The sequence below is a fragment of the Bison bison genome, unplaced genomic scaffold, assembly GCF_000754665.1.
Source record: "Bison bison bison isolate TAMUID 2011002044 unplaced genomic scaffold, Bison_UMD1.0 scf7180017864367, whole genome shotgun sequence".
Taxonomy (NCBI): domain Eukaryota; kingdom Metazoa; phylum Chordata; class Mammalia; order Artiodactyla; family Bovidae; genus Bison; species Bison bison.
In genome coordinates this window covers 4,323,461-4,333,042 of record NW_011494939.1, presented here as the reverse complement: position 1 = coordinate 4,333,042, position 9,582 = coordinate 4,323,461, and positions in this window count along the sequence as shown.

Genomic DNA, 9,582 nt, shown 5'->3' with positions numbered 1-9,582 from the left:
GGGGCTCAAAAATCACTGCAGATGGTGATAGCAGCCATGAAATTAAAAGACACTTGGTCCTTGGAAGGAAAGCTATGACCAGCCTAGACAGCATATTAAAAAGCAGAGACATTACTTTGCCAACAAAGGTCCATCTAGTCAAAGCTATGGTTTTTCCAGTAGTCACATGTGGTGTGAGAGTTGGACTGTAAAGAAAGGTGAGTGCCAAAGAATTGATGCTTTTGAACTGTGGTATTGAAGAAGACTCTTGAGAGTCCCTTGGACAGCAAGGAGATCCAACCAGTCCATCCTAAGGGAAATCAGTCCTGAATATTCATTGGAAAGACTGATGCTGAAGCTGAAACTCCAATACTCTGGCCACCTGATGCAAAGAACAGACTCATTTGAAAAGACCCTGATGCTGGGAAAGATTCAAGGCAGGAGAAGGAGATGATAGAGGATGAGATGGTTGGATGGCATCACGATGAGATGGACATGAATTTGAGTAAGCTCCAGGAGTTGGTGATGGACAGGGAGGCCTGGCGTGCTGTAGTCCATGGGGTTGCAAAGATTTGGACACCACTGAGCAACTGAACTGAACTGAACCTATTCATTATAGCCAGTTAAGAAAATAAAGACAAACAAACCCTCCTACACTGTTGGTAGGAATGTAAATTGGTGCAGTCACTATAGAAAACAGTATGAAGGCTCCTTAATAAACTTAAAATAGAACTGTCATATGTCTAGGAATCCCACTCCTGGGCACATATTGGAGGAAAACTCTAATTTTAAAAGATACATGCTCCCCAAAATTCATAGCAGCACTATTTTAAATAGCCAAGACATGGAAACAACCTAGGTGTCCATCAACAGATGAACAGGTAAAGATGTGGTATATATACACAATGGAATACTACTATGCCATAAAAAAGAATGAAATAATGCAATTTGCAGCAACATGGATTGACCTAGAGATTATCATGCTAAGTGAAGTAAGTCAAAAGAGCAAGGCAAACACCATATGATATCACTTATATGTCGAATTTGAGGTGTGACACAAACTTATTTGCGAAACAGATTAATAGATATAGGAAACAAACTTACAGTTACCAAAGGGGAAAGGCAGTGTGAGAGGGATAAATGAGGAGTTTGAGATTAGCAGATACAAACTACTGTATATAAAGTAAATCAACAGAGTCTTCTCAGGTGATCCAGTTACTAAGATTCTGCGGTACCAATGCAGGGGCCCCAGGTTCAATCCCTGGTTAGGGAACTAGATCCCACATGCTGCAACTAAGAGTTCACATCCCACAACTAAAGAAAAGATTCCACATGCTACAACTAAAGATCCTGCATGCACAGCCAAATAAATAAATAAATACTGAAAAAGAAACTAAATACTTAAAAAATAGGTAAACTGCAAGGTCCTACTGTATTGCACAGGGTACTATATTCAATATTCTATAATGAATTACAATAGAAAAGAATATGAAAAAAATATATATTGGCTTGGCCAAAAAGTTCATTTGGATTTTTCTGTAACATCTTACAGGAAAACTAGAATACTGGGGCTTCCCTGGTGGTCCAGTGGTTAAAGAGTCTGCCTTACAGTTCAAGGGACACTGGTTCGATCCCTGGTCTGGGAAGATTCCACATGCCTTGGCACAACTAAGCCCCTGAGCCACAGCTGTTAAGCCTGTGCTTTAGCACCCCTGAGCAGCAACTGTTGAACCCACATGCAGCAATTACTGAAACCTACAGCTAGAGTCCCTGCTCTGAAATAAGAGAAGTCACCACAATGAGAAGCCCACATACTACAATAAGGAGTAGCCCCCTTTCGTTGCAACTAGAGAAAGCCACGTGCAGCAATGAAGACTCACTACAGCCAAAAAATAAAAATAAATACATAAATCTTTAAAAAAACTCCAGTGACATTTTTGGTTAACCCAATGTGTATCTGAATCACTTTGCTATGTACCAGAAGCTCACACAACATCGTAAGTCAACTATACTTCAATAAGAGAAAGAAAATATAGACAAACAAAAGGAAATAAAACTATGTATAATCTCATAATCCAGAGATAAACAGAGATATCTACTCCCAATCATTTTCTATGTATATGTTTTTATCTAGCAAAATTTAATTTTATTATATTGTACCTATTGTTAACAGCTTTGCACATTGTTATATGATTTTCTAAAATTTAATCAAGGCTAGGTGAATAAAATTTCACCATACAAGTGTACTGTACTGTAGTTTATCCTACCAAATCTCTTTTGTTTGATTTTTATGATTATTTTCATTTTTTTGCTATTACAAAGTCCTGCAATAAGCATTATTATACAAACTTCCCCCCCAGATATCCATGAGAATTTTCTTGGTTCAGTCATAAAAGTGTAGTTGCTGAGCTGAATAGTATCTGTTTTTAGGATTTTGGATCCTTAGTGACTAATTGGCCACCAGAAAGTTGTTGAAATTTATATTTTAATCAGCAGAATATGACAGTAACTTTTGCCCTGTACCCGCATCAACATCAGGCATTAACTTTTAAAACAAACTTTCACTTATTTCCCTAATACTATTTAAGGGACTATTCTATGCATGAAGGTACAGTGTACAAAACAGACAAAAATCTCCCTGACCTCATGAAGCTAACACAGAGTGTGTTAAATGATGTAGTTACTATAGTGGGAAATGAAGCAGAGCAGGAAAACAGTGTCTGGTTTGTGGAAATGGGGAAAGTGTAAATTCATGCAGGAAACCAGGGAAGTTCTCACTGACAGGTGAATCTGGGCTAAGATCTGAAGGTGAGAAAGTATCTAGGATATTAGGATATTTAGAGGGTGAACTTTCCATGCAGAGGGAAGAGCAAGTGCGAAGATCCTGAGGCAGAAGCATTCTTGGCATGTTTAAGAAATACTAGCAGACCAGTATAGTTGGAGTGAAATGCATAAGGAGAATAGAAGGTGATGAGGTCAGAAAGGTAACTGAAGCTTAGGTCATGCAGGGATATTACACCATTATAAGGACTCTGAATGCCACTCTGCATGAGATGGGGAGTCACTGCAGAATTTTGAGCAGAGGCAAGCCGTCGTCTAACTTACATTTAAAGGATTACTCTGCCTGCTGTGTTGGCAATAGATTGAAGGATAAAAGTAGTAGGGAGGCTGATTTAGAAAATGAAGGTTGGTAGCTTGCAGCAGGGTAGTAGCAGTACAGTGGATGAAGTCCAGAAGTAGCTGCAGTGACAGGACAAGAGATTTGCTGATGAGACAAAGAGAGGAGGCAAGGTTTTTGATTTGAGCAGCTGGAAGGATGGAGTTACCATTCACTGAGATGATGAAGACTGCAAAAGAACAGGTATGGGGGTAGATTAGGAGCTCAGTTTGGATATGTTACCTTTGAGATGCCTTTTAGATGTCTATGTGAGGTGTTACATGAAGAGTTGAATACATGAATCTAAAGTCCAGGGGAGAAGTTTGATGTTGAGGGAGCAGTGGTTTAGGGAGGTGAGTAGGTAAGGTTTAGGGAGAATCTTTTTTTAAAATGGAGTGATAGATTATAGTGTTTATTTGTTGATGGAGATGATCCAACAGAAAAGGAAAAACTGATGATTCTGGAGAGGAGAGAATAATTGGAGCAATGTCATCAAGAAGGTAAGAATGAATGAGATCTTCCAGACAAGATGGTTGTCTTTAGATAGCAACTGAAACAATTCATCTGGAGTAACAGGTGGGAAGGCAGAATGGTGAGTGTGTACATAGGTATGTGGTTAGATGTGGTGGCAGAAATTTGTGGACTTTCTGTTTGATTTGCTTCTATTTTCTCAGTGAAATAAGTAGTGAAATAGTCAACTGATAATGAAGGGGCTTGGACAGACCCACTGAGATCTATTGAAAATACATCACTCTTGTAGCAGTGCATGATAGGCTGCATGGGGCAGGGCCCACCTGAAGAGACCATTGCAGTTATTCTCAGGAGGAGATATGAGTACCTGGTTAGGGAGGTGGTCCTAGACACTGAGAGAATACATTCTAGTTATGTTTTGGAGATAGGACATGCAGAACTCACTGATGGATTGGAAGTGGCTGTGAGGGAAAGGTGGATACCAAGCATAATTATATTTTGAAAAGCATTCTAAAAAGCCAATAAATTACAATGGCTTAAGCTACATGGAAATGAAGGCTTGGGAGCTAATCACAAATGTTGAGGGGGAGAAATAAACAGAAACATTAATTTAGAATTATGAAAAGCAATTGTATCTTAAGTTGCAGATATTAACTACATGCTTATTTTGTTTTGTATAATGCCTAGGATAGAATCCCATGCAAATAGATGCTTAAGAAATGTACTTGACAATGATTCTGCATGATGCATTAATTGCCATTAATTGTTTAAAAACCCTTCTACTAAATATGTATAAAGGAATTCACAATATTGACAGCCTCTTACATTAAGGTTATATGATTCTGTAGCTCTTCCTGCAAGCAAGAGAGATGGGAACTTAGATGTCCTGCAGGTAAAATACTGTTTATTAGATAAAAACGTGAAACTGAAACTAAGCAACCCAGGTAGAGGCCTTCCTGGTGAGAGAACTCCCAGTGTGTCCCCTGCTTCTTAGTGACTAAGAAAAAGACTGCGGAAATATACTGTGGCCTTCATGGCCCTCCATGATTAGAGAGAGGAAGAAACAAGCCCAAGCAGGATGATTGGAAAAGCTAAGGAATGTAGAAATAAAGATAAAGGGCAGTCAGGCAGAGAAATAGCCATAACTTAAAATATTAATCAGCCTCAAAGATTCTTGGTTTTGTCTCAAAAGTAGTCTAAAGCACATTTCTCAGTTGTTTTACAGAAACCAGACCCCAGCCAGATGGACAATGATGACCATGAGCATGTAGCCCCTGGACTGGCTGGAGCCGGAGGATTGATAATGTGATCAATCTCTGTGACCTCATCTGGTTACCTCACCACCCACCAATCAGAAAATTGTATGAACTGATTACATTCCCTATTACCCTCATTCTCACTTTGTCTTTAAAAACCCACCCTTAAAAGCCATCAGGAAATTCAGGTCTTTTGAGCATTAGCTGCCCATTCTCCTTGCTTGAGAACTTGCAATAAATGCTACACTTTTCTTCATCGTCTGGTATCAACAGATGGGTTTTGCTGTGTGTCTGGGAAGTGGACTCAAGTTTGATTTGGTAACAAAATTGAATATTTTTTATGTCCTGAATCTCTGCTTTCAGCAGAAAAGTAAAAATAGACAATACTTTAGAATATTGATTTAGTAAAGTTTCACATAGGATCCTATTTTTTTTTTGGTTTATACCTAACTCAAAGTTTGAGTGGATGATACTAGACTTTCAATTCTATGCTTTAAAAGAACTTTTGGTATGTCCATCACCCTTGTTTCTGGTATTTGGTAGTTTCCCCTAAAAAAGCAAACATTGGCAAAGTAATATGGTACAATGTAGTTCATATTTTTTATTCATTGTCTTAGAACTTGTTCCTTCATTAACTTAAAATTTTTTTTATGAAGCACTTTCTAAATGTCCAGATTTTTTTTTTAAGCAAGGCATTGTGTTTCCAACTTGAATATCAAGCCCTTTGAGGGTAGGAAAGCTCCTTTATCTCTGAACATGCTAGCATGCTTCACAACAACACAATACATAGTAGCTATTCATGAATGTTTCTTCAAAAAAAACCCTGAAATTCTTAAACTTCAGTTTTTCATTTAGTAGGTGTGCTTTAAAATGTCACGTTTCCCTCTGTGTACAAACATGGATGTAGAGAACCACATTATCTTTGGATTCATCTACCTTTGACAATTAACTATCTAATTAATTAATCATCTGATAATTAAAGTGACCTCCTTTGGCTGATATTGGATCCGAAGAAAGGTTCAAAAGAAACTCGACACATCTTGTTGTGTCATGTTCCATTCATTGTGAGACACCCCTGCTGTTTCTCACATTATGTCATATATCACATGGTGGAAACGTCAAGTTGAACAAAATGTTCACGAGAACATTTGTACCGGAAAACAACCCAGTACATTCGATTTATATGAGATCACTCATTCTTCACTCCTTCAAAATGGTACAGTTACTAGGCAAACTTTGCAAATTTAGCATGTTTTAACCATCAACAAATTTAGGACTGCTATTCATCAAGAAATTCACTCACTGGACTTAGCCCTTTCCTCAATTTTGAGTTCAGGGTTTTGATTGTGGCACTTTGTACAACATATGAGCTTATGCATCTTACAGTTCTTGCACGATCCTCTATTTCTGTCAACAGAATTCTTAAGTTCTCACAGTGGAAGATATTAAGAACATAGAGTGTTTTGTGGATTTGGGACATACCATTTTTCTCCCTCTGTCTCAAAAAAAGTGATTAATGAGAATTATGACAACCTACTCCAGTACTCTTGCCTGGAAAATCCCATGGATGGAGGAGCCTGGTAGGCTGCAGTCCATGGGGTCGCTAAGAGTCAGACACGACTGAGCGACTTCACTTTCACTTTTCACGCATTGGAGAAGGAAATGGCAACCCACTCCAGTGTTCTTGCCTGGAGAATCCCAGGGACAGGGGAGCCTGGTGGGCTGCTGTCTCTGGGGTCGCACAGAGTCGGACATGACTGAAGCGACTTAGCAGCAGCAGACTTGAAATAGTAACTCTGCAAGAAAATTCTAATTTTATAGTCTTCATTTGGTATTCTATACTCATGGCGGTCTCAGTTATGGCAGTATTATTGCATTTATATTCATGGAAACATTTTTGGTTCCAGGGTGGTGTACTAATTTCCAAAATCAAACTAGGATTCCATGGTCTGTGGAATACAATGAGTCCACAGAAATATAATACATTTTTAAACATTTTAACAAACAGCATCCATGAGCCCTAACTTGAAACTCCAATTTTCACTTACTGTGATTAATTTATTATGATATTATGGAGTAATATGGAATTTAGAGAGGACCTAAACAGTAAAAGTGACCTATCGCTGACACTAGTCTGCACACTACATGTATTGAAGCGTTTCTTCATCTGATACTGCATCTTTAATAAGCTACAGATGACATGGGTCTCTTCTCAAAGGGGATATTGGCTTTCTGTATATAATTAATAACAAGAAAACTGTATCCTGACTTTAAGATCTGCAGTAGCATCCTGAAACAAAAAGGGCCATAAATTAACATCAATTATGCATTAAAGTTCCAATTAACCCGGCTGACACAGATATACTTTAACAAGGTACATTTAGATAAAAGAAGAAACTCTCTAATTACTTGAAACAGGACCTTATGACCCATTCTGCTCTTTTATCCCAGTTTCAACCTAGTGAAGAATGAAGAGAGAGGGAGAAAGTTCTGCAGAAGGTGACAGTGTAGCAACCAAAAGATATCCTCTGGGATCGCCCTTTGCCATCAAAAACTCTTCATCATGAATATTCTACTGTACTTGTATTCTTAAAAACAAACACCTCCATTGAAGAAGAAGAGCATTTTAAGGTTGAAAAATGGTGTCATCCTTTGAGACTTTCCACTTGAACATGTTGTTCAGTTCAGTACAGTTAAGTTGCTTAGTCGTGTCTGACTCTGCAACCCCATGGAACCTGTTGAGCATATTATAAACAGGAAATGGAAGCCCCCTCATTCTGTCTGCACCTGCTTTAGATTCATTTTCTTTGAGAAAAGCTCATTGGTTACTATTCCCTCTGCATTGCTCATTCTCCCTGTCCCTCAAATCTTTGGACAGCCTTTCTGTTTCCGTTTCATTTGGGAAGAGCATTCTGGTTCCCGGTCCCCATCTGTTCTCCAGGTGGCTCTTTGGATTTTGTTCAGTTTCGTCTACTGTCCACTGCCTGGGCATCTTGCCCACTTAGTTCTCTATGTTTTGGTGTACCTCCTGGTATCCTTCGGTCAGCTAGCTTCATCCAAAATTGTATATGTACCTTGTAAGCTGCACATTACATGCACTGAAATGTTCCTTCATCTGAAAACACAGAAATAGCAGTCAAAGATGTGTACAGAATGGATGAAAGAGAAAATGTGGTGACTGTGGGCTACAGGGAAAGAGTGGAAGCAGGATATATCCCAATAACCTGAGGAGTCAGAAGAGGAAAGGACACACAGAATAAATTAAGGAGATAATTATCTTTATTGCACTTTTGTCTTTCTGGGTATCATTATCAAATGTTATGCTTTGCTTTCCTGCCGTGATCTCCTATATAATATTTCTTGATTTTCCTGGAGCCTCTGCTCTGACTCACCCTCCACAGTAGATGGAGGAGCCTTGTCTTACTTACCCTGTATTCAATCAGGCTTTCCTACTCATCCCCTTTTCTCCTCCCACCAAATAGCCCGAGGCATAAATACTTTCCTTCAGGCTCTTCCTTGCGTATATCCAAAACGAGACTGACTTTTTATAGATATGAACTCAGCTTTTAGCCAAATATGAAATTTTTAAAAATCAAGAAATGCATCTAAATAAAGCAGAATTTCTACTTATACATTTGAATAAATATATCCAAGTTCTTTCAGGGCCACAGATATATGTGAATAGATTCTTAGATCTAAGTATGAAGCAAGTATCTAGAACAAATTCTTATGAATAAAGATGAAAGTAAGCATATAGAAATTATGTGTCAACAACATATGTGGCCAGTGAAATTGTCTTGGAATATGATTCTGACCCTGTTTTTGTGTCTTTTGTTTTGTTGACAAAGGAAAGTGATAGTAAAAGCATAAGATGAAGGATGTTCATCCAGCTTGGAGGTTGAGATCTAAGGTTAATTGATTTGAGCTGAGGCTGATGGGGGAAGGACAGTCACCCTGCAGCAGATAAAGAAGTCCCCAGGAACAACTTTATTTGAAAGTTGATTTTCTGCCCTTAACCCATTCGCCTGTGTGTTCAGGCCCAGGGCTTCCAAGAGTTTTCCCATCCCCAAGTTTGTGTTTTTCCTGACCTTGATTTGACAATCCAACTCTGTCCTTTGGCACTCCACTTAATATGTCTTTAGCCTACTTCAAAGACAATGAAAAAAGTCTTACAAGCTTCCAAATAGAAAGAACAAGTTATGCAGAAAGGTAAAAAGACTTAGACTGCCTTGTTCTTTTCCTTTGAAACATTAAATTCAGAAGACTGTGAAATATATAGCATCTACAGAAGACTGCAATAAAATTATTGTAACCCAAGCCATGTGAGAGGAAAAAGGAAACAAACCTGCAAACCTTTGATCAAACAACTGGTCCAGGCCACCCACGCCTGTCACCTGGATTACGGCAGTAGCCTACTCACGAGTCTGTTCTCCACATAACATCCTGAACGATTCTTTTAAAAGATTGCTCAGATCACACCACTTCTGCTCACAAACTCCTTAAGTGGTTCCGAAAGCAGCCTTTCCCTTTCTTTTCTCACTTAGTCTTCGACTCACCCTCCTGTTCACGCCTCTCCAGTCACAGCAGCCTTCTTGCTGTCAGCCTGGGATTCACTTTACCTGATTCTCACATGGTTCCCTCCCTTCCTTCAGCTCTTCTTTCTATTACTGTTTGATCAAGGAAAACTCCATGTATTTTAATAAAATGGCAATCCCCTAC